This window comes from Dipodomys merriami, unplaced genomic scaffold, assembly GCF_024711535.1.
Source record: "Dipodomys merriami isolate MVZ:Mamm:240054 unplaced genomic scaffold, mDipMer1.0.p SCAF_28, whole genome shotgun sequence".
Classification (NCBI taxonomy): Eukaryota; Metazoa; Chordata; class Mammalia; order Rodentia; family Heteromyidae; genus Dipodomys; species Dipodomys merriami.
Window position 1 is genome coordinate 6,947,715 of NW_027204270.1, and position 23,971 is coordinate 6,971,685.

Here is a 23,971-nt window from a genome sequence, read left to right on the forward strand (position 1 = left end):
CACACACACACACACACACACACACACACACACACACACACACACACACACACACACACACACACACACACACACACACACACACACACACACACACACACACACACACACACACAGGTCTTCCACCCCACGGGGACAGTCTCCTTTTCGTCCCACCCTTTGAATTGTTGGATGAGTTTACAGAGGTGTGTGCCAAAAACAATCAACTCTAGGGAATGGAGTTATAAAAAAAAAAAAAAGGCGTGTCGTCAGAGGGAGGTGGTATCCATGGAAACCACCACCTTTCCAGTGGCCAAGGTGGAACCTGGGTGAGATGAATGGGGTGAAGACAAGGAGATGAACTGGACTCTGAATGGGGCTCCACAAAAGGCTGGGGTCCCTGGCCATATATATCTCCAAAGATACTTTGGAGGGGTAGGAAATGGGAGTCATCCAGAGACCACATGGAGAGCAGAGATGTTGGAGCACACACACACACACACACACACACAAGCAGGCACACAGATATGCCATCCTACCAGGGCATCGGGCAACATGCTTATAAACCCTGAAGCCAGACCATCCAGGTATGAAACCAAGCTTGGTCACTCCTGACCTGTGTGACCCTGAGCAACTTATTTTAACCACTCTGTAGCCTTGGTTTCCCCATCAGTAAAATGGAGCCAATAATAAGTTTTATCCTGAGTGTAGTCATGAGGATTAAGTGATTTATTATGTATAACATGCTGAGCAAAGTACCCAGCACATAATATGTGCTATAAAGCATTTGATACCTCAAATAAATCAAAAAAAGCCTACGTGAAAGGGAGGCATGTTTTTAGACTGCCACAGTAAAGGGGAAAAAAATAACAGTGGTGCATGTTTATCAAGCACTGTATATTGAGGGTTCTAATCCATCAATATATACCATCATCTCAAGAACTTGACGAGGTAGATGATTATCTTAAGTGGAGAGCTGAGAAATTTATATGCCAGAGAGGGGTAGGACCTGCCCAAGGTCACACACAGGAAGTGATTTGAACCCAGAAGTGTCACCATGCTGCTTCACAAGGGGAAGGAGGAGCAGGCTTGCTCTCTTCAGCTGGCACCTGGATACACAGCAGTAGAACCCAATTTTGCTTTCCCAAGGTGACAAACAACAATAACAACAACAAAGCCAGGGGAGAAGGAAGATAGAGCAGAGAAAAGATGACCTGGCCAGCAGACTCAAGTATCCACATTCTGCAAACGCTCCTATTCCAGGACACCAGTGCCATACTCTGCACCTTGTCTGCCCAGGTGGCATCAGGGAGGTTCCTGTAGGGAAAAGTACAAGACGCCCCCACACATACCACTACCACCACACACCCCAGCAACACAGACTTAAAGCCTAGGGAAGGTTGTGCTTCAGATCACAGGCCTGTAAACAAGTTTTCCAGAACCTAGGCAGAGGTCCCTGGAGGGACTGAGGCCCAGGGCAAGGCCCTTGTTGAAGGCCAGGCCTGAGAGGCTCAGAGGTTTGCCTACCCTGGGGCTCTGGCCTCAGCCTGAGACCTGGCTTGGTGGCTCAGCCCTTTCTGCCATCGACCACCCAAACTCATTCAGATATTTCCTCTCTCACTTGCTTTAAAAAAAATTTAATGTTCTCTATAATTCATCTGTCCCAGAAGATAATCGATAGAGCCCGTAATGAAAATCTGAGGCATATTTTATGATCCACTGTGAGCAGAAAGGGCCACATCAGCAGGTCCAGTTTCAACTCTCCCTATCCGTCTTGCCCACTGCCCGGGGGATTACTTCTCCTGCCCTCCCTGCCCACAGCTCTGCACCCAGAGCTCTGCCCCCTGCTACTCAAGGAGGGCCACAGCCCCAGCAGCTCCGTAACAGCTCAGCCAGCCCGGGAACAGGATGCTCATGGGCTATCGCAAGGCCTTCCTGGAGTGACCCCGAGCCTGGGACCTAGCACCCTATCCTGGAATCTCACATCTATAATCAGCACCTTCTGGAAGCTTGAAGATCTTCCCTAGGAAAGAGAGGCCTGTCCACACAGGCACTTCCCACCTCAGTCCCCGGTACCTTGGGGGTTTCGTTCATTTTTACTATCTCGAGGAAGTCTCCTCTCCCTCTGGTCTTCGGCCTCACAAGGTGAAGGAGGCATGAGGTACTTAGGGGAACGGCCTCTTCTGCTCCCCAGAATACACAGGGGAGGGAAAAACAGAGCCCTGCCTATTACCTTGGCACTTCCACCAGGAGCCAATCAATAGGCCAAGCTTACTCCTCCCAGCATCCCTCACTGCCTAGCTCCAGCCAGGGAACCTCAAATTGTAATTGCCAGGAAAAGTTGAGCCTATCAGAGCCAATCAGAGTCCAGGCAATGTACAAGAACTCAGACCAATAAGAAGAATGTGATTGGGCCATATCATGGACTACTATGCAGCCAGTAGGAGACACTTTAAAAAAAAAAAGGCAGTAAGTGGTCAGTGGCAAACCTCAGATGACTATGTTGCTCAGAATGTGGCCCAACAGAATCTTTAGTCCTGACCTAGATGGCAGCCATTGGCCACAAGTGGCTACTGAGCGCATGGAATGTGGTGAATGTGACTGAGAAGCTGAATTTTTAATTTTATTTAATTTTAATTAATTTGAGTTTAAATAGCCACATGTGGCCAGAGGCTAACTGTATTAAACAGCACAGGTTTAGATAAATATCTCATTGTTACAAAAAAATATTCTTCTTAATAAAAAATTTAAAAGCCTTTTATTCAAGGCAGTGTGAACAACCATTATTAACTATAATAATAACAGAAATAGTTAATATTTAAGTGTGTTGTGTGCCAGGCTAAGTGTGAAGTACTTTTTCTTTTTGGTCGGTCATGGGGCTTGAACTCTGGGCCTGGGCACTGTCTCTGAGCTCTTCAGTTCAAGGCTAGCACTCTACTACTTAAGCCACAGCGCCACTTCTGGTTTTCTGATAGTTAATTGGAGATAAGAGTCTCACAGACTTTCCTGCCAGGGTTGACTTTGAACCGCCATCCTCAGATCTCAACCTCCTGAGTAGCTAGGATTATAGGCGTGAGCCACTGGTGCCCAGCTGTGTGAAGTACTTTACATGGATCATCACTTTGAGTCATCAGCTAACAAGGTTGTCTTACTCATAGCCCCAATTTATAGATAAGGTAACTGAGGCTCAGAGATGTTAAGTTACTAAAAGTTACACTGCTGGGTGGCAGCTTGGGACTTACAATGAACTCCTTCTCTCTAACTGATACTTTCAACTACTAAGATATCTATTTGTGTGTGTGTGTGTGTGTGTGTGTGTGTGTGTGTGTGTGTGTGTGTGTGTGTGTGTGTGTGTGCGCACATGACCACGCGCGTGCACTGATACTGGGGCTTGAACTCAGGGCCTGGGCTCTGTCTCATAACTGTACTGCTCAAAGTTGGTGCTCTACATCAACTTTGATCCACACCACTACTTCCAGTTTTTTGCTGGTTAATTAGAGATTAAAGTCTTATGGACTTTTCCTGCTTGGGTTGGCTTTGAACCTCGATCCTCTCATCTCAGCCTCCTGTGTAGCTAGGATTACAAATATGAGTTACCAATGCCTGGCTCTTTTCTCCCTCTTGAGATGTACCAATTATTCTGGGTTGGGGACGAGAGGGTGGATACTAATATAAATATCCTTACTTTAAAATAATAATGATTATGATTATTATTACTATTGATTTTTGGTGCCTGCTTTCAACAGTTTGCTGTAATCTTCATTCTACTTTAAACTCACCTTGGATTTATATGTTTATTTTAGGGGGGGTAGTTTTCAGGTGCTTCTAGTTTATCAAACAATCAGCCCTGTGAAGTACACTGGGTGTTTCCACAAATTACATCACAAAAAAATATCACGCAATTAAAGTGTAAGAGGAAAAAAAAACATAGCTGTTGCTTAATTTCATATTTTAATTAGCGACTTATTGTAAATGTAGACTTTTAAAATGGAGGCACCTAAGCAAAGCCAGTAAACAAGTCTTTCTAATGAATTAATTTCACCTCCCTCCTCCCTCTTTGTCCTCCCCCTCCCCCTCCTCCTCTTCCTCCTCACCAGCCCTAAGTCTCACTCTCCAGATTTCTTCTAACCCCTTTCTTTCTAGCTCATTTCTTAATCATTGCTCAATATGTATTGGAAAACCAGCTCTGAAATAGAATTGGGAACACTAGCACCCAGGGTCCCGTGGGAGTCCTGGCCAGCAGCCCTCATAGGAGCAATGAATGCTGTCCCTGTCACAGAGCAAGACGCTGACCACTCCATCCTTGAACCTCTTGGCTGATACCAAGTCCTTCTCCGCGGGGTCCCTGGGAGCCCTGAGCACCTGTCAGGGCACCTAACTCAGAGACAGAGAAGCAATCTCAGAACAACAATGACTGCGGAGACAAGAGTGGGAGGGTGACCCAGCAAGAATCTGGAGAGATGGAAGGTAGGGCCCAAGAATCCTCTGGATGCTGGAGGGAGGAGGAGAAAGGGCATGGGAGAGAGAGAGAGAAGGGGTCTGTGGTCAGAGAGACACTGAAACTAGAAAGTTCTATCCAGGTCACAGGGCAGCTCAGCTCAGAGAGCAGACAGGCTCAGCAATCCCAGCAGCCTCTACCAATTAGGAACCCACTAGTCCTGGTCTCAAGTCCTGTTTCTCCCCCTCCTAGAAGGGTCCTGACTTACTAGGAGTTAGCTGATGGGGTCTCTGCCGGGGACAGCGGGCCAATAAGGACACAGCAGGGCCTCCTGACCTCTGTCACCCAGCGGTGGGCAGACAAGTTCCCAGTGTCCTGCAGAAGGGAAGACCTGGGAATGGCCTCTGTGCCACACCAAGAAGAAAGACTGGGCAGAGTGCTGGTGCTCACGCCTGCAATCCCGACTACTCAGAGACTGAGATTTGAGGATCACAGCTCAAAGCCAGCCCAAGCCAGAAGAGTCCAGGACACTATCTCCAAGTAATGCTGGTGTTCATGCCTGTGATCCTGGCTACTCAGGAGACTGAGACTTTGAGGATCATACTTCAAAGCCAGCCCCCCAGGCCAGAAAGGTCCATAAGACACGGTATCTCCAATTAATCAGCATAAAAAGCTGCATGTTGGTGATGTGGCTCAAGTGGTAGAGCGCTAGTCTGGAAAAAAAAGCCAAGTGAGAACGTAGGGCCCTAAATTCAAGCCCCAAGACAGGCTTGAAAACAAGAGGGTGGGGGGAGATGGCTGGGTACCACAACGTCCCTGCTCTCTGGGGAGACATGAGCCCTCTCATCACCCCCAGGGGGCTGGTTAGCTTGAGGGGCGACACCACACAGGGAAAGGAAGGCCCATGTCTCCCGCCTCGAGCTGTGCTCCTGTGGCAGGACGGGACATTCAGCATCAGGCCTTTACGTGAAGCGTATGAAAAAGTCACATCAGACCGATATCAATCTCCCCGCTCACTCCCAGCCCCGACCTCCTGCAACTGGACTCCGCTGGCCTCTGACACCTGAGCCCCATCAGGATAGAAGTAGTCGCTCAGTGACAGCAGATGGTCTTGTGCACATGCTGATGAGGGGATGGGGGGGCTAGAGAAGGTTCTGGAACACCTGGTGGCAGACTCCTCCCCCCCTCCCCCCTCCCAAACTGGTTTAAGATTCCCAAAGAAAGGAGAGGAGGAAGGAAGAAGCACAGAGAGGAAGGGCTGGACGCCCCATCATTGTGCGCCAGTGGGAACCCAGACCCGAGCCCAGGACAGATCCTGCTGGGGTTCAGCTTCAATCAGAAAGGAAAGCGCCCATCAAACACACGCCAGGCAGGGATGTGAGCGATGAGATTAGGGATTTGGAAAAGCATCTGAGGATCTGGGCCCTAGAAGACAGTAACAGGGTTTAATACCTTATCCTGGCTGTCTGGTAAACACCCTGAGCCTTGCCCACACTCTGCTAGGCAGCCCGGGCTCCTCAGGTGTGCCGACGACGGGCAGGTAGGGGCAGCCGTGGGCAGAGACAGAGAGGAGGAGCGTGGGGGTGGGGGAGGGGTGGGACGATGGGACAGGAGGCAGCCAAGCCAGACAGTCAAGGAGACAGCTGACAGGTGCAGGAAAGGGGGGCGGGGGAGAAGGAAAAGGGGAGCCAGGGGATTGGTGTAACTAGGGGCTCCCGCTGCCACACCCTGGGGGTGCTGAGCAGGATGAGAGGAAGAGGCAGAGACTGTGGGCAAAAGACTTAGGGGTCTGGTCTCCCTTCTCTGGAGTAGAGGGGAGGCCTAGGGGTGCCAGACGAGATGCCCACAACTACATGGCACTGGGTAGTGGGTGGGGGTCTTGCTTTTGGGGTTCACGATGGCCATCTAGGACAACGGTCTACCGGTATCCTTATAGGGTCACCCAAGTCTCCCCAACCGTGTACACATACCCACGCCCCAAAAGAAAGTCAGATCCGTCGGGAACAGAGCTTCCTTCTGTCCCAGACTGGCAGTGACGCAGGGAAGAGGAGAGACACCATGGCGTGGGGGCAGTTAGGAGTAGACAGATAGAAAAGGTGTTCTGTGGGGCCAGCATTCCAGCTCTGAGGTCAAGTTGCCCATGCCCAGGGAGGCACCCGGGTGCCTTGTACCTTCAGACCCAGCGGGCCACTCTGCTAATCCTCTTTTCCCATTTCCGCTGCTCCTGGGGTAATTACAGTTTTGGGTTGAAATTCCCTGGGAGTGTAACACACACACACACACACACACACACACACACACACACACACACACACACACACACACACACACACACACACACACACACACACACCTACCCCACCTGATACTCCAGTACACAGTGGGCGTATCCTCTCAGTCAGGGGTCATTTCCACAGCTGATGGACAAACGCTAGGAGTTTAAATGGTCTTATCTGTCTCCTTTCAGTACCCAGAGCGCCAGGTGCTCAGCTGTGAAAAGGAGACGGCTCCTGGCCTGTTATAGGGCTTTGTTTCCTGCATATTCTTTAAAAATCCGGGATCCCAAGAAATTCAGCCCACAGCCTCTTCCTCTGAAAGCATCCCAAAGAGAACCAAGAGCCCGTGGCTCACGCCTATACCCTTAGCTACTCAGGAGGCTGAGATCTGAGCATCCCAGTTTGGAGCCAGCCTGGGCAGGAAAGTTCTTGAGACTCTCATCTCCAATTAAAGGCTGGAAGTGGAAGTATGGCTTAAATGGTAGAGTGCCAGCCTTGAGCAAAAAAAGCCAAGCAAGAGTGGAAGGGCCTGAATTCAAGCCCCAGTTCATACACACACACACATACACACACACACACACACACACACACACACACACACACACACACACACACACACACACACACACACACACACACAGGGAGACGGAACACCCTTAGAAAACCCCTGAAGAGAGGCTAGGAATGTAGCTTAGCAGTAGAGCGCCTGTCTAGCATGCCTGAAGCCCTGGGTTCGATTCCTCAGTTCCACATACACAGAAAAAGCCGGAAGTGGTGCTGTGGCTCAAGGGGTAGAGCGCTAGCCTTGAGCAAAAGAAGCTCAGGGACAGCGTCCAGGCCCTGAGTTCAAGCCCAGGACTGGCAAAAAAGAAAAAGAAAAAAAGAAAGAAAGAAAAAAGAAGAAGAAATGCCCTGAGATCTAGGGTGGGGGCGGGAGGCTGGTCACACTGTCTCGCCATTTCCCCCCCAGCAGGCTGGCAGCCAGAAACCCTGGGCAATGCACGCGGCCCAGCCTGCCAGGCCTAGCACCCGCGCTCGGTTGCCTGCAGCCCCTTTGGGCCATGGCTGTTGATAATTTTTCAGAGATAAACAAACCGGTTTGGATCAAACAAGACCCAACCTGAATTCTTCACCCAAAACTCAGAGCCAGCCTTTCCTATCACCCATCTCCTTCCCTCTCCACCTACCTCCGCTTTCCTCAAATCAGACCACTTGATTCCCACCCACCCCCAAATTCAGTACTCTTCACTTGTGGGTTCAAAGACATCATGATCCATTGGGCCACCTGGAGAGACACTGGCTTATGAAGAGGAAGAATGGAGAAGGATAGGAGAATGTCAGATAGGAAGGAGGCCAAAGGGCTGAGAGCAAAGACGAAGGTCTGAGGTCTTCAGACACGCGTGTCCCTCCCCACCGGCTCCGTGTGCGATGTGCTTACCTTACACCCAGAGTCCCTCCCTCCTGACACCCCTGCCCCCACTACCCATCCCCACCAGTCAGGTGGGTACTCCAGTGGCCTGTCTCTCTGGAGTGTTCTCGGTCCCGAGCCTCCCCCAGGCCTCCCAGCAGTGGGGTCTGCTCGGTTGGCCCCTCGAGCTAATTTACACCCGTCAGGTTTTAAAATAGCAGAGGCATAAATGAAAAGTCCAATTTCTTCAAATTTGCATTGTAAAACCATCCTTCAACTTCCTTGAAATAAATTTTACTATTTTATTAGTGCAAACAAAATGGTAATAAAACACTAATACAGCGTCTTGTATCCAGGGGAAGAGCTAAAATTAACATAGAGCGAACAGTGTTTGCTATTACATTCAATTACCTTTTTACTTGAGATTTACATTCTCATCCCCTTAATCTCCATAGTAGTGGCTTCAAAATCATTCCTCCCCGGCTCTCTGCCCTTCCGGAGCCCCCACAGCTGGAAGCCGGGTCTCCCGCCCAGATGGCGTCCACCCCGGGCACCGAGCCTGCCCCAGCCTCCACAGCTGCCTCTTGTCACACAGCCCCACTCCTCAACCCGGCTCGTAATCTTCTCACATCTCAGCCTCTCGGTTTAGACAAGGCAAGTTCAAACCAGAGGCCTCTGACCCCAGACACATGCAGACATGCAGTCATCAATAAGCAGGTGCCCGGGCACGGGCCAGGGGCATTGCCTGCCGAGCCTGCAGAGCTCTGCCTGGTACAAGACAGGGGGCGTGAGCTCCCGGGAGCCTCGGGGAAACTGGCATCTCTGGTTTGACAGGTTGTGGGAGACGGTTTGCTGCATGGCACAGCTGGGGACTCCGGAGGGTGGCAGGAAGCTCCAGCCGTCCTGAGATGGGAAGGAAACCTGGGTCCAGCCCCCTGGCTCCATGGAGATACAGCCTGGAGCTTGAGGCTCGGAAGAGGTGGGGCTTAAATTAAGCCACTCACTATTCGAGCTCTTTCCCAATAGATCTAGTCCCTAAACCTGGGGGTCGGGTCACCAGCCCCCACCCCGGCCACACCGTAGAGGGAGGGGTCACTCCAGCCCTGCCCTGACCCATCAAGCTGGGGTGACGGTGCTTTCAAGCAGCCCAAAGGTTGGTCCTGTTGCACAGCCTAGCCTTGACCTTGACCAGGCCGCCTCCACTCTCAGCAGCCTCTTCATATGCACAACAGAGACAACGTTCCCTGAGCTGCCTCCTTTGTGAAATGGACACACAGAAGACCACCTGAGCCTCGCAGGGGAATCCTTCCTGAGCCCGGGGGAGGGCATGCACAGGCAGCCCAGACCCAGGCGAGGGCACTGCACGCGCCCAGGACTGCCTTAACCCCCCATCCTTCTCAGCCCAGCCATGGCCAAAGCCTCCACAAACGATCTGAGCTAAGAAGCCAAATCCCTGCCCCGTCCAGGACCCAGACTGCTTCCTATCAGCCCTGGGAAAGCAGATTTGGGGAACAGGGGTGCAAGGTGATACATAATCAAGAATAGATGTAAATCCACCCCCATACACACACCAAAATTTGGTTACAACCAAGTGAAACAAGCCAAATGGAGATTAAAAAGACCCACATAACCTCATACACAAATCAATGGCTCATACGATCTCATCTACAATCACACACGACCATTCATACACAGTCACTCGTCACACAAAAACAGTCTTCCAAACAATCTCTTCTATCGAATCATTCATATACCACCACACACTTATGTCCATGTACAATCCCACACACCATTTGCACGTGTGATCCTACAGCCTCTCTCTCTCATGCACATATACCCCAATAGCATACAATCACACACACACACACACACACACACACTCATTTCCTGTTTTCCCAAGATCTTTCTTCCTAAACCTTAGCCGTAAAATGTCTTCAGGTAGACACAAGACATAGAAAATTCATCCTGGTCCAGATCCACACACGGTTCTGAATCCCACCAGCAGGAGATGCAAGGTAAATGCCAAAAGGAACCTTTATTTTATTTTATTTATTATTATTATTATTTTTGTGCCTGTGTTGGGGCTTAAACTCAGGGCCTCATGCACTGGCTTAGCTTTTTCACTCAAAGTGAGCACTCCACTTTTGGCTGTTGTTTTTTTTCTTCTTCTTTCTGTCAGTCATGGGGCTTGAACTCTGGGCCTGGGCACTGTCCCTCATCCCTTCAGCTCAAGGCTAGTGCTCTACCACTTGAGCCACAGCGCCACTTCTGGTTTTCTGGTGGTTTATTGGAGATAAGAGTCTCACAGATGTTCCTGCCTGGGCTAGCTTTGAACCGAGATCCTCAGATCTCTGCCTCCTACTAGGATTACAGGCGTGACCCACCGGCACCCAGCTCCACTTTTGGTTTTTTTTGCTGGTCAATTTGAGATGGGAGTCTCAGATGGACTTTCCTGCCCAGACTAGCTTTGAATCGCAATCCTCAAGTCTCAGTCTCCTGAGTAGCTAGGATTACAGGCGTGAGCCACTGGCACCTGGCTTCAATAAAAGAGGAAGCTTTGAGCCCAACTGGGAAGTACAGGCACAGGCTGTTGGCCACTGGGCACAATCAGCCACAACTCTAGAGATCTGTGGCTTTCCTTGCTTTTCTGGGCCACTGGCTGCCTCTGTCCTGGGCGCCTCCTGCCCATTCCCGGCTTGCCTGTTACACAGATGCAGAAGACCCTTCGGTGGAAAGAGCACAGGGTCATGGCCCCCACAGAGCTTGGGAGCTGGTCTTGGCTCCAACTGGCCTTCTCCATTTTTTTTCCTCTTCTTTTTTTTTTTTTTTATTTTTCTTCTCCCCACCCGTGAAACAAAAGAAAGTTTGTTGTTGAAGCACAAACCTTTCTTGGGCTTTGTCCGAGTTCTACCTTGTTTTTCTTTTCCTTTCTGTCTCCCCCCCCCTCCCTTCCCTACCTCCCCACCTTGAATAAATAAAGCACCCAAAGCTGGCACTGGCTGGTAAGGAAAGTACAAACTATCTCATAATTTTATAATTTTTTTTTTCACACACTGGCCTAGGGTTTGGGGCAAATGACAAAAGCTATTGTTGAGCAGAATAACACGAAGTTCTGAGTCACCCATACGCCTCGGCTTCCTGAAATCTCATAGGTCTGAGAGGCTGGCAGAGCCGGTGAGCTCAGAGGCCTGGGGGGGCCGTGGGTGCGGGCGCCCTCTCGCCAGGCAGCCCCGCCCCCCACCTTTGCCAGGGCTCCCCGCTGGGCCGACTCGTTGGCTCTGTTGGTTTTTAATCATAGGGGAGAATTTAAATAAAATGTTGTGAAATAAAAAACAAATCACCCTAACGCTATAATTTTCATTTTGGAGGACTAGCTTTCAGGCTTTGTCCGGGAGTGTTGGTAATTTTTATATCATTTCTTGTGAGGCCTTTGAACATTCAGTATTGGTGGTGTATGTGTGAGGGGGGGCGTGCATTTTCCACCTGGACTACAAATATTTTTCCATGTTTCGAAATCATCTTCAGGATGGTTATTTGTACAGGTGACGGGTATTTTTGTTATTCTTGAACTGCTGTTATAAAGGTGGAAGGCGACTTCTCCTTGAATTTGATCATTTATCACGAGCTCTGAGCAATGCGGACACGGTGGCTGCGAAGGCCTGGCCTTCAGGTGTGCCCAGAGGATGGGCAGGGGCTCCACCCACGCCCTACCCACCCGAAGCCCAGCTAGGAGCTGCGCTGCGCTGCGCTAACCCCCGGAGGGACACGGGTTCCAGCAACCACCTCATCCTCGAGCTGACCTTCACCCCCACCAACTGCACTTCCTCTTTTCTAAAGCGCCCTGGCATTAAGAGATCGTGACAAGGCTCGGCTCTCCGTTTTTATATCTGAATATCTCAGAGCACTTAGCAAAGACTTTCATTTTCTCATTACCCCAAGGAGAGGAGGTCATTCGGGAAACTGGCCCAAACATTCCCATTTGTCAAAAGCAAGAAGGAAAGAGAGTTAAAAGGAAAATTCTACCACTTAACTGAGCAAAACCAAGCCGGGGGAGCACGCAGGGGCCTCGCCTGCCCACTTCCCTGGCCAGCGTCTCCCATACAACTTCAGGAGCCTCGTGACGGCAAAGATGGCTGGGGGCCAGACCCAGGTTTCCATTTCTCCCAGAGTCAATCTCTCCCCTACGACCTCGGCTCAGGAGACCCTACTACCTCATCCAGGGTCTCAACCCAAACCCTAGACTTGGATAGTCATAATCATGGAAAATACACATTACCTAAATATCCGTGGTCACCCAAAAGGGCGGGGGGCAGGGGGGGGGAGGAGAGTAGAAAGAAATGCAGTACATGCTAACTAAGGTTGTATCGTGACAGTTCGGGATGAATCTCCTCCCTTTCATCTATTTCCAAAAGCTAGAAATAAATGCAGTCCTCTCTTTTCCAGTGCATTTCAGAGTCAAATCAACCCACGTTTTACACCTGGCCCTGGGCAGGGCATGGGGGTGCCTTGCTTTAATCCAAGCACTTGAAAGGCCAAGAGGCTGGGAGAGCTGAAGGCCAGTCTGGGCTACATAGCAAGACTGTGTTGTTCAGAACACAGACACATAAAATCTAGCCCTCCTTCAAGGAGCTGGGTAAATCCAGCTAAATTCCTTAACCTCTCAGAGTCTTATTTCCTCCAAGGCACAAGGTAAATAGCCCCAAGACCTGTTCCCTGTCCCCGAGTCTCTGAGGATCTCACACGGGGCCCAGGATCAATTTCCTTCTTCATTTAAGAAAATGGAAACGCAAAAGCAACTCAGCTTGCTTGCCGCCTCCTGCACGTTCCTTCCCCTCCCTGAACGCTCCGGACTTCTTCCATATCCTTTACCAGCCTCCTCTTCTCCCCCAAGCAGGTCTAGGCTCTCCTGGGACTCACCTGGAAGGTGGGGAGGGGGGGATCCGAGACGCCAGGACAAGCCCCTTCTCTGACCCCCATCCACCAGGACCAGGACAGGCCCGGCCTATGCCTCCGGGTAGCGCCCAGGCCTTCCTCATGCAACCACGCGAAGGGAGGGCACACCGGGCTGGTGATTCCTGAGTTTTTGCCTTCCTGGCAGCCGCCCTCTAGGAACAGGTGCCAGGCTGCCAGGCCACCTGCTGCTGGGGGAGGGCAAGGGCCACACTTCCGTCTGCCAGAACCAAGATGGCGGCAGCATCTGAGCACCGACTCCTCCCTGGCCAGACAATCCCTGCTCGTCCAGGGGCTGCCACTGAGGCAGTCCAGCCAGGCAGTGGGTATGGCCAGGGTTTCCCCAGCTCCCTCCAGGGATCGGGGTGGGTATGTTTGCCTTGCTGGCTTGGCAAGTATGCCTCAGCGACTCAACAGCCACAGCCTGTGGGCTGGGGCTCCAGTCTGGCCTTAAGGAGTCCTGGAGCCCCAACACAGGGACCTTCCCGCCTTTCTGATGGCAGACAGGAAAATGGAACAGAAGTAGGAAAGGCAGCAGCGACGGCTACCTGGCCATCCTCTGCCAGGCCTTATGCCAAGTACCCTGCCAACCTGATGTGATAGGGACTATTATTAGGCGTCTTTACATTGTTTATTATTTATTTATTTATAGTACCAGTCCTGGGGTTTGACCTCAGGGCCTGGGCTCTGTCCCTGAGCTTTTTTTACTCAAGGCTAGTACTCCACCACTTGAGCCACAGCTCCACTTCCGGCTATTTGCTAGTTAATTGGAGACACGAGTCTCACGGACTTTCCTGCCCTGGCTGTCTTTGAACTGCCATCCTCAGATGTCTGCCTCCTGAGTAGCCAGGATAACAAGTGCAAGCCACCAGTGCCCAGAATAGCCATCCTCTTTTATAGCTGAGATAACGCAGGCTCAGAAAAGTTTGAAACCAGGGGCTAGGGATTGAGACCAATGGACTTGACTGCCATTCTCCCAGCCCAGCTCTTAAAGCACACAGAGTCCACTCAGCCTTTCCAGGGAGGCCCCTGGGATGTAACTCCCCACTATACCACGGCTCCCCCCCCCAACCCTGAGCTGCCAGGGAGGAGGGCCGGGGACCCAGCAGGAGCTCAGCGGGGAGCGGGGGTGCTGGGTCACGGGGGCAGACAGTCTCCCATCGCGCTGAGCACAGCACATCGCTCCATTCAGGAACCCAGCGTCAAACACACAGCCGGGTCCAGAGTGGATTCAGCCCTTAACTCATTCGCGATCGCTGGCAGGGCCATCCAGGCGGCAAGCAACTGGGAGGGAGGTGCCAATTCGGGAAAGTAGGGGCCAGGCCATCCCGGGGAGGGGGGAAGGGGGGCAGACCACAGCTGCTAAGATTGATCCATACCAAAAGAAATAATAATTTGTGGCAAAATCTCCCTTTAACAACAACCAAAAAAAAAAAAAAAAAGCACTGGGAGTTTGGGGAGGAATGCGTGAGCGTGGCCAGGGTGGGGTGCGTGCTGCGGGGAGCTTGCTTTCTACCCACTGCCAAATTCTCATTCACTGTCAGCTCCAATCCATTCGGCGCTGGCTGACTCAATTGCCTTTTCACGGGGAAAGGAGCCTGCACAATGAGGGGGACTTTTCAACCCCAAATTAGCACACAGGGCACTGGGCAATGTCCGGGAATCAACACACACACACATATCCCCGCAGGGGCCACCGACTCCCGAATCAGCCCAGCCAGCCCTGCAAGCCACATCTGGACACCCGCTCTTGATGCTTTGGGGAATCTGTGTGTGTGCCGCACGCACGTGCATGTGCACACGCATGTACACACAAGCACAAAGGCTTGGACTCAGGGCCTGGGTACTATCCCTGAGCTGTTTTGCTCAAGGCTAGCATTCTACCACTTGAACCACAGCTCCACTCCTGGCTTTTTGGTAGTTAATTGGGGATAAGAGTCTCACAGACTCTTTTCTGCCTGGGCTGGCTTTGAACTGTGATCCTCAGATCTCTGCCTCCTGAATAGCTGGGGTGACAGGCGTGAGCCACCAGCATCTGGCTGGGTGTTTTCTTTTCTAATATGGCTTGGCCATATTAGACATGTGTGTGTACATGTGCATGTGCGTATGTGTGTGTGTCTGTCCATCCGTCTGTCCGTCTGTCTGTGTGGCTGTGTCCACTTAGGAGCATGCTTATAAGTAGAAGAAACAGATTGACTCAAAGCCTTCTACAAGTCTTCTTTCTTTTCAGAGAAAAGAGGAATGCAGGGATGGGGGGTGGTGGGGGAAAACATTTAAAATAGGTTCCCCAAAGGCAGGGTTTGGGTCGGGGAGTGCTGTTGGGTTGTTTGGCTGGTTAGTTATGAGGTCTTGCTATGTACCCCAGGCTGGCCTGCAGTTACTCTGCAGCCATGCTGACCTTGAATTTGAGATCCTCCTGCATCTGTCTCCTGAGTGCAAGGATTACAGGCATGTACTACCACGCCCAGCTTGAGACTGGGGGGTGGGGGGTAGGGATCTTATTTAAACTAATTCTAGAAAAGGTCGATTATGGATACATCAGCATTTGGTAGGGGAGTGTTCCTAAGAACTTGGCAGTCACTAAAGCTCTTCAATAATCATTATGAAAATCATATCAACAACTGTAATGATTATGGCAATAATGGTGGCCCCCATTTTTTCAAGTGCTCATTTTTTTCAAGTCCTCTACAAAGTGCTCCTCGCGTGACTTCAGTTAGTGGTCACAAGAATCCTCAGGGTGGGCTGGGTCTACTGTCCACTTCCACAGGCTCAGAGGCTCAGCAAGAAGAGTTTGTAAGCCCATCCTCCTAAAGAGCCCAGCTACATCGCCCTGCCCGTCCCAGGAGAGAGGAAGCCTGCTCCAGAATAGAAAGAGGATGTGGACTCCCACCACAGAGGCCTTGGCTCTGGGCAGGGGGCCCTCTCCAATACCCCGGAACTTTCCTTCACTGTCCCCTGGGGGCTCCTCCATCAGCTCAAGCGCTGACGGATGCTGTTCCGCAGAACTTCCTGCGATGCTGCTGGAAATGTTCTCTCTGTGTTGCCCAATACAATATCACTACCCTTTGGGGCTTGGGCATATTTAAGCCAACTGTTTGGGAGGGGTACTACTGAGATTTGAACTCGGGCCTTTGTAATTGCTAGGCAGGTGCTCTACCCTTTAAGCCACGCCTCAAGCCCTTTTTGCTCTTTGTTACTGTTGCAATAGTCTGGATTCTGTTCCCACGCTCCCTCCCAGGCCAGCCCAGATAGAGATCCTTCTATGTGAGCTCCCTACAATTCACAGCACTGTGCCCAGTTTTAACAAGTCGTGTGAGCTAGTGGCTAATGGATTGGCCAGGACAGATCCTAAATTCTCCAGCTACCCTGTTCCCGTCCAGCCTGAGAGCTATTTTGAAATAAAGACAAGCAGGAATGGGACATAGAGGCAAGATCTTCCATCTGAGCCTGTTACCTCTCCTTCTTTCTCCCCTCCCTTCCTCCCTCTTTCTTTCCCTCCCTCTCCCTCCCTCCCTTCCTCCTTGCTATCCATACTTTTCCCTCCCTCGTCTGGTCCTTTCCTCCCTCCTTTTTTTTGTCTCTCTCCTTTCTTCCTTCCCTCCCTCCCTTCCTTCGTTCCCTTCCCTTCCCTCCCTCCTCACTTTCCCTCTCTCCTTTCTCAGCAAAAAGCATCAGTTTAATTAGATAAATCCTCCTAGCATGCGGCCTGGAGCTCGTCATGGAAATTAACCTGCTCCCAGATCTCAGATAGTGAAACAAGAACCGGGGTGTTTTGGCGTAGCACAGTGAAATGGGAGAGGCCGATGGAGTTTCATACGCCTCATCTCCATAAGTGCCCCTCGCCCCTCCCGTGCCCCCTGCCCTTGTCTCCTTCGGTCACAGTCTGTCTCCGTGCCCCCTCTGCCTCTTCTTCCAGCCTTCCCCGTCCTCTCCCTGCAGGCCTGGGGCAGGCCCCGCTCCAGGGAGAGTGGGAAAGCTTGGCTCCACCCGTGTGAGTAGAAGGGACGGACATCAGTGTTCTCAGCCTGGCTGAGCCTCGAGCCTCTGAAACTAGCTCAGGTCAGGAAGGGACTCAGCTGCGGCGAGGCCTGCGCAGCTCCTCGGCCTCTCCCCGCAGACCTGCCGTGCGCATCTAGGGCAACGTAACGTTCAAGGCTGGTCCCGAGCCACCAAGCCCTCACAATGACCCCACCGGGTCGGAATGCCAGCCTCAAGTCACAGACACAGAAACAAAGGGTTCGAGAATGAACCTGCCCCTGTGGGGACACAAATCAATTCTTCGCCAGCCACGCTGCCTGGCCACGATGGAGCCTGAACCCAGACGTGGACACCAGTGAGTGTGTCCACGGACAACCTGAGCTTCCACCTCAGCCTCCTGTCCCAAACAGCTCCTCGCCCCACCCACTTGGGACCAACATCACCTGTGGGCACGATCTTCGTTCTCTCTCCCTCCTGATCTATCCCCCAAGATGAGGGAGACTGAGGCACAGGCTAAAATCATCCGACTCTCATCCCCAGCTCCGGGGCTCCAGGATGAATTGTGTACAATATATAAAGTTCCTCGGTGAGCTGTCGGATGCATCCAGGCCTTGAATGGGATTTCCCCCCCCCCCACGGTACCCACTCAGCTCCAAGCTCCCACTAAGAGAACCCACCCACTGCGCCAGGCCTGCGGCTTGCTGTAATGGAATTCACAGAGGTCCCTTTGCGACGCGTACCGTGTTACAGACAGCCTGCTCGCCCGCCATTGGGGAGACTCCGCACCGGATAACGCGAGCAGGATAAAGTCTTCATCATACTTAATTACTTCCAAAGGACTTTCGCAGCTACAAGCCCAGTGGACTATCAGGACCATCCTAGAAGACACTATTGGAAGACTGGAAACTGAGGCCCACGGAGATCAAATGATTTGCCCAGACACACAGAGCCAGAACCAGAAGGAGATCTCCTGATGCCAGCCTCCCCGGACATATTTCAAAGACCCCAAGCTACGAAGCTCTGGGCATGCAAAAGGAGGGGACAGCTAGACCTCAGCTCTGGACCACCACCATCTCATCTCTTTGCCTGCCCCTGGCCTACCGTCTCCCCGAGGGTGAGACTTCCCTGAAATTCCCAAGGAACCCCAGGACTAGTGGGCCCGGAAATGGCCCACACATAGCAAACGGCACAGCTGAGCTACCCGGGGCGAGGGGGGTGGTGGGGCTGGAGACGCTGGCACAGCCCCCGTGGGTACTCTGCCAGCAATTAGTGCTGGGGAAGGGTGCCAGCCTGGCAGAGCGCCTTCCCCCACCCTTTCGTCTCATTTACACACTCATGCGCACACACACACACACACACACACACACACACACACACACGCACGCACACAGGCTCACCCACCCAGAGACCAGCAGCGGAGAGCAGCTCGGCTTCCTTTCGGTAAATCTCATCAGCAAGACATAGACGCACGATGTGCAATTTGGCCATCACCACTCCTAACCAAGAGACAGGCAGAAGCCATCCGCCATTAACCCGTCCTGTTCCCTCTGCTTTACACCGGCTCACACACCAGCCTTCATCTCCAACTCCCACACGCTCTCTGCAGCTACCCAGAACTTGCTTTCCAAAAGAAAGAGAAGGTTTGCTTTTTTTTCCCCTCCTTTCTTTTTCCAACTTACTATGAGAAGTCAGGCCTGAAGTGTGCTGTTCTCTATATCCACCTATCTCTCCCAGGGGAAAGCTGTCCATGTGAGAACATGGCTTTTGGCTGAGACCTTTCCTCACTCACCCTGGGCATCTTAGAGAAGCAGCAGCCTGGGACCCTGGCATCGGCTCGGGCAGCTGCAAGGCCAAGTGCATATTAGCTATGTACCATCTACGGGGACCTCTCCTCCCCCACTCCGCCCATCCTGGAGAACTATAAAGAAGCCCATCAAAGCAAGGGACCTGAGGGTCTTAGTCTAGGTTTCTAAGATCTGCAAAGATCCTCAGAGAATAAACAATATGTATGCTTATGAAGTGTTTTATAGTAAGAGGATTCTCAAAGGGTGGCACAGGAATTCAAAAGATGGCTACTCAGGAGACTGCGATTGAAGGATCAAGGTTCAAAGCCAGCCTAGGTAGAAATAGCTCATGAGACTCTTATCGTCCATTAACCACCAAAAAGCCAGAAGTGGAGTGGTAGCTCAAGTAGTAGAGTGCTAGCCTTGAGTACAAAAGCTTAGGGACAACACCCAGGTACTGAGTTCAAACCCCAGGACCAGAGAGACAGACAGATGGCTCAGAGAGAGATAGACAGGCAGACAGGTAGACAGGTAGACAGGCAGACAGACAGACAGATACAGAGGGACAGAGAGAGAGAGAGAGAGAGAGAGAGAGAGAGAGAGAGAGAGAGAGAGAGAGAGAGACTCAGAGACCTCTCCCCAGCTCAGCAGTGCCTTGTGCCTAAGTGGGGAATGGACAGGAAACACAGGCTGGATTCCAGCCACCCAGCTCTGAGAGTCTCTGGCTGGCTGTCTTCCCCTCTTAGGAGTTGCCTATTCATCCTGCTCTGCTCGAGAGCTAGCTGGTCACAGGATGGCCAGCTCACTGGAGATGGGCCGTCCACCCTCTTGCCTGTCGGCCAGAACTGCCTGCTGAGCGGCAGAGCGAGCCAGCGCGGCGCAGCCCACCTCGGGAGGCAGCCGCTCCGCTCGCAGCTTGCTGAGCCTCGCAGATCCTTTAAGCCACCTAGTGTCCAGAGCTGAGCTGTGGCTGCTGCTGTCCGGCCCTCTTCCCAGAGCAGTCATGGCCACTGCGGAGGAGCCTGAGGGAACTGGGGGAGGCGGGGGAGGGAAGGGAAGGGATGTGGGACAAACCACCTCTCCCCCTACTTGAACCTTCTCTAGGAGTCTGAGATCAGGGGACAGGGGACACAGTGGCCAGGAAGAAGCAAAGACCCCTACACGGCCCCCCTCCAAGTGAGGTAGGGCAGTTCCCACCACCCTAGCCTTATTCCTGGCATCTTATTCCACCCTATCTTGGACTCTCCACTCAAGCAACCCATCCTTCCTGGGACATCCTGGAGTTCCCCAGCCTGGCTATCAGGCTTCCTGTAGTGCCTCCAAATCCTGGGCCTTCACTCCCACAGGGCCTCCACGCCCCTGCCTCCCTCCCACCCCTCCTCTGCTGTCTCTTTTCCTCTGTGTCCTTAAGACTCCTCTCACCTTGAGAAGTGTTAGGATTACCAGCATTTACACTCAATGCTCTTCTTTATTCCTTAAGACTTATTAAGAATGATAATGAGTTCGAAGGAGCCACACGTCCCTGTCTCTCTCTCTCTCCCTCTCTCTCTCTTCCTCCCTCCCTCCTTAACCCCCCCACTCCTCTGCTCTCTCTCCCTCTACGTGTCTTTTCCACCAAAGACACACAGGACAAATCCAGACCAAAAGGGGAAAAAAAAATCCGACCACACGGAACAAGGGCACTGGAGGGTTTATATTCAATAAATCTAGCGCTCTTCTGTCCTCTTCCCCTCAGTTGTTGTCCACAATTGTTGTGATTTTTAGCAGACAGCCCCCCTCCCCTCTCCCAGGACAGGCCACCTCTTGCTCTGCCGGACTCTGGATTGGGGGGGGGCGTAGAAGAAGGGCTCAGCTTGCCTACAAAAACCTCGTTAACATGCTGCTCTTAAATGGTTGATTAATTTTTGCAGAATTTATGACAGGCTTTAGCTCCCCCCCCCAAGCTGTGTTCTCAGAATGACAGCAACTTAACTTGAACTTGAAGGGGGGGCAGGATGGGTGGGGGGACCACCTGCTCTAGTGAACACTTGCCCCCTAGAACCGGCGGCGATGGGGTGACAGATGGGAGACACACGGATGCCTTTGCCCAGACAGGAGACGGGGAGACCCCAGGGCAGCGAGAGCCACACCTGACTTTTGGCTACTGGGATTTCTTTATTATTTTTTTCATGCTCAGAGCTGGCAAGAACGCTGGGGCTTGCGCCCAGCAAACCACAAAGCGCATCCTGGGCAGAGACCGGACGTATCGGTCTGCCGAGCTGCCCTTCAGAGAAAGCGAAGAACAGATCCTAATGAAATTACGGTTTTTAAAATGTCTATAAATTAAATCTATCTCCCTCTCTGTGTGCCTCTCCCCCCACCCAGCTCCCTCTTCAGCAGCCTTGCCTGCCTCTACTCGGTTCCCTCTGCTCATGTCTGTGTCTCTGATATAGACATCAAGAGGTTACAGGCTCAATTACAACTCCGCTCCAGTCCCAGCATCACACTTGCTGGGCCTTCCCTTCTCCTCCTCAGAAACCAGATACCAAAGAAATCTCTTCTTTAGGTATATATGTTTTTATTATCAATGCCAAAAGCCGAAAGATGCTTCCCGTCGACTCATAGCCTTTTCTTTTATCTTTTTTTTTTCCATTTATTCAGACAGGGAGGAAAATAGTCTTTTAAATTCTAAGGACAACATAAATGCTTCCCTCTGTATCAGTCCCCATTTGAAAGGACACACACACACACACACACACACACACACACACACACACTCACAGCTATGAATGACATTTTTAAAGGAGGACTGGACAGCAGTAGAAAGGTGTTTAAGGTACATCCGGGCATAAGAGCGGCTGAAGCAGCAGTGGGAAATCTCACGTTTCTAAAGTTAAAGGGTGACATCATAAGGGTTCTTTCTGTCAGCAAAGGTTCACTTGAAGATGACACCACATAAAAGCAATTAAAAAATAAAAAAAAAGGAAAGGAAAGGAAAGTAGATGGCTTCAACCTCCCCCCAAAACTGTGACTACAGGTAGAAAGGCGATTCACATACAATCTAATGTCATCTTGTACAAGGGCCACCCCAAAAAGAAAAACAAAATAAGTCATCCAACTCTGTCAGTCATCTGGGGGCAGCTGCCTGACAAGCAGGGCCAGCCTCGAGCTGGAGGTCGACAAGAAAAGGAAATAAAAGCCAAAACTCCACCATCATGCAGGGAAAATGAACCAGAGGGGACTCCAAAAACTACTTTGCTAGGAAAAAGCACTTAAGATGAAGGCTGGAGAAAGCTGCAGCTGAAGGTGAATAGGAAAGAAAAACTTTGCCTCTCCAATTAAGCAGACAGGGCAAAAGAAGGGAGGTTGGAGGTGGGGGGGGGGTGGGGGGGCGCACATTACTAGCAACCCATTAATTCTTTCCTGTAAACAGTTTAATTAAATTTTGCAAAATACAGGAGAAATACTCATTTTAGAGTGCTTTCCCCAACCTCAAAAGCAAATTCCTCCAGGTTCCTCCCCCCTGGACCAGGCCAACACCTCCCTTGTCTCTACGTCCACAGCCTTGCCCGGGATTGTCACTCCAGGCCAGAACTGCAAAGCTTAGTGACAGTGTCTAGCTCAGAAAGGTGACACTTCAGCCTTTAAAGAAAAGTGGGGGAATATAAGCTGTTGACTTCTTGCTTATTTTCTTGTTCTAACTCATGTTCTTATGTTACCAGGCTTAAAAGAGAGAAAGAGAGAGAGAAAGGAGAGAGAGAAAGAGAGGAGAGAGAGAAGAGAGGAGAGAGATGACTTTCCTTGAATGATCTGTTTAACCTAAGCCAGAGGAAAAAAAAGAAAGTCATTAATTACTTATGTGAGCTATTGCTTCAGAAAGACAATAAACCTGCCCGGTCGCCATGGATATGACATATTTGCTCTGAAAACAACACAATAATTAGCAAAGGGGAAAGATACAAGGAGAATATGCAAACTCCTGAGTTTAAAGCCACAGTGCTCCTTTTACTCCTTAAGCCTCTGCTCTGTTTGCAATCCAAATCAAACAAAAATTTTAAAATATAGCGAAGAGGGAAATAATAGGAATGGCTCCCTTCTCCTCGGAGCTATAAAAGCAACACCCACTCCACCCTTCTCAAAAAAAAAAATATATATAAACATATGTCAAAGAGAAGCAGAATGGGGGGGGGGGTCAAGTACTGCCTCTGTTTTATTTTCTGTAGTAAGGGTGGAGTCTTGAGCTTCTTGTTGCTGGGTTTTTTTTTTCCAAGTGTGCTCTTATTTAGCATTGGACCTTCTGGCCAGATATAAATTTATTTATGAAAGCCAAATGCCCTGTATGGGCTCACCCCTCATCAAAGTAAATGGAAATATTATGGGGGGGCGTCTATTGGAAGGGGCTAAACAGCCCACTCAGAAGAAAGCACTAGCCCTACGGACCGACCTCTGCCCCCCCACCTCCAAGAAAATGGAACCTGGGCCTTACTTTCATATTAAAAATGCATTAAATGGTTTTACCTACAACTCAGTCTCAGAGGATCATTAGGAACTGCAATCGCTTTGTATCATATCTGTCAATGTGATAAATATCAGACCCAGGGTAGGATCCCAATTTTTTCTGTGTCACAAACCAAGATAATTGTTTTCTGTCTTATTTTCTTAATTTACTGAACAACCCCCACCCCACCCCCCGCCCATCACCAACCACCACCAAAGTCACAAGTCTACAGAAAAAAATATACCTGAGCAGAGAAAAGGAAGAAAAGTTGATTATTCTTATATGCCAATCTGAGGTTACTGATAGTCTCAAAAAAAAAAAAAAACCCCAGGAAAAATAGGGCTTTAAAAAAAATCCAGCACTCCATTAACTTGGAGTAAAAACTCCTTCCCCCCCCCTCTTCCCAGAGGCCAATTTTCCAAAAACAGATGGTCAGGATCTAAACGGGAAGCAAGTATACCTCAGCCCCCACAGGCAGAGAAATCTAACTTTGAACTTCTTTTTAAATTAAAAGGGGGGCAAGATAAACTATTAATAAGTATGAAAAAATGAGCTGAGTTTTGTTTTCCTTATTCAAAAAAATCCTTTAAAGACAGGAGGAGCAGATATAAATGGGAGGTTCATATGTAACTGACTTTCTCATTTTTTTAAACAATAGTTGTGTGTGTATGTGTGTGTGTG

At 50.8% G+C, this 23,971-nt stretch overlaps 1 protein-coding gene across 3 annotated transcripts in view; it reads right to left on the minus strand.

Moving 5' to 3' along the window:
• The window catches only part of Casz1 (castor zinc finger 1), a 152,360-nt gene that overhangs the window by 124,800 nt on the left and 3,589 nt on the right, over window positions 1–23,971 (minus strand). The window contains exon 1 of one of the 3 annotated variants that reach the window (XM_070037338.1): window positions 13,019–13,127. The exons of the other annotated variants lie outside the window; for them this stretch is intronic. The gene's annotated coding sequence lies outside the window, so the exon portion shown is untranslated. Of the gene's footprint in view, window positions 1–13,018; window positions 13,128–23,971 lie in introns of those variants that run through there. 3 annotated transcript variants of the gene reach the window in all.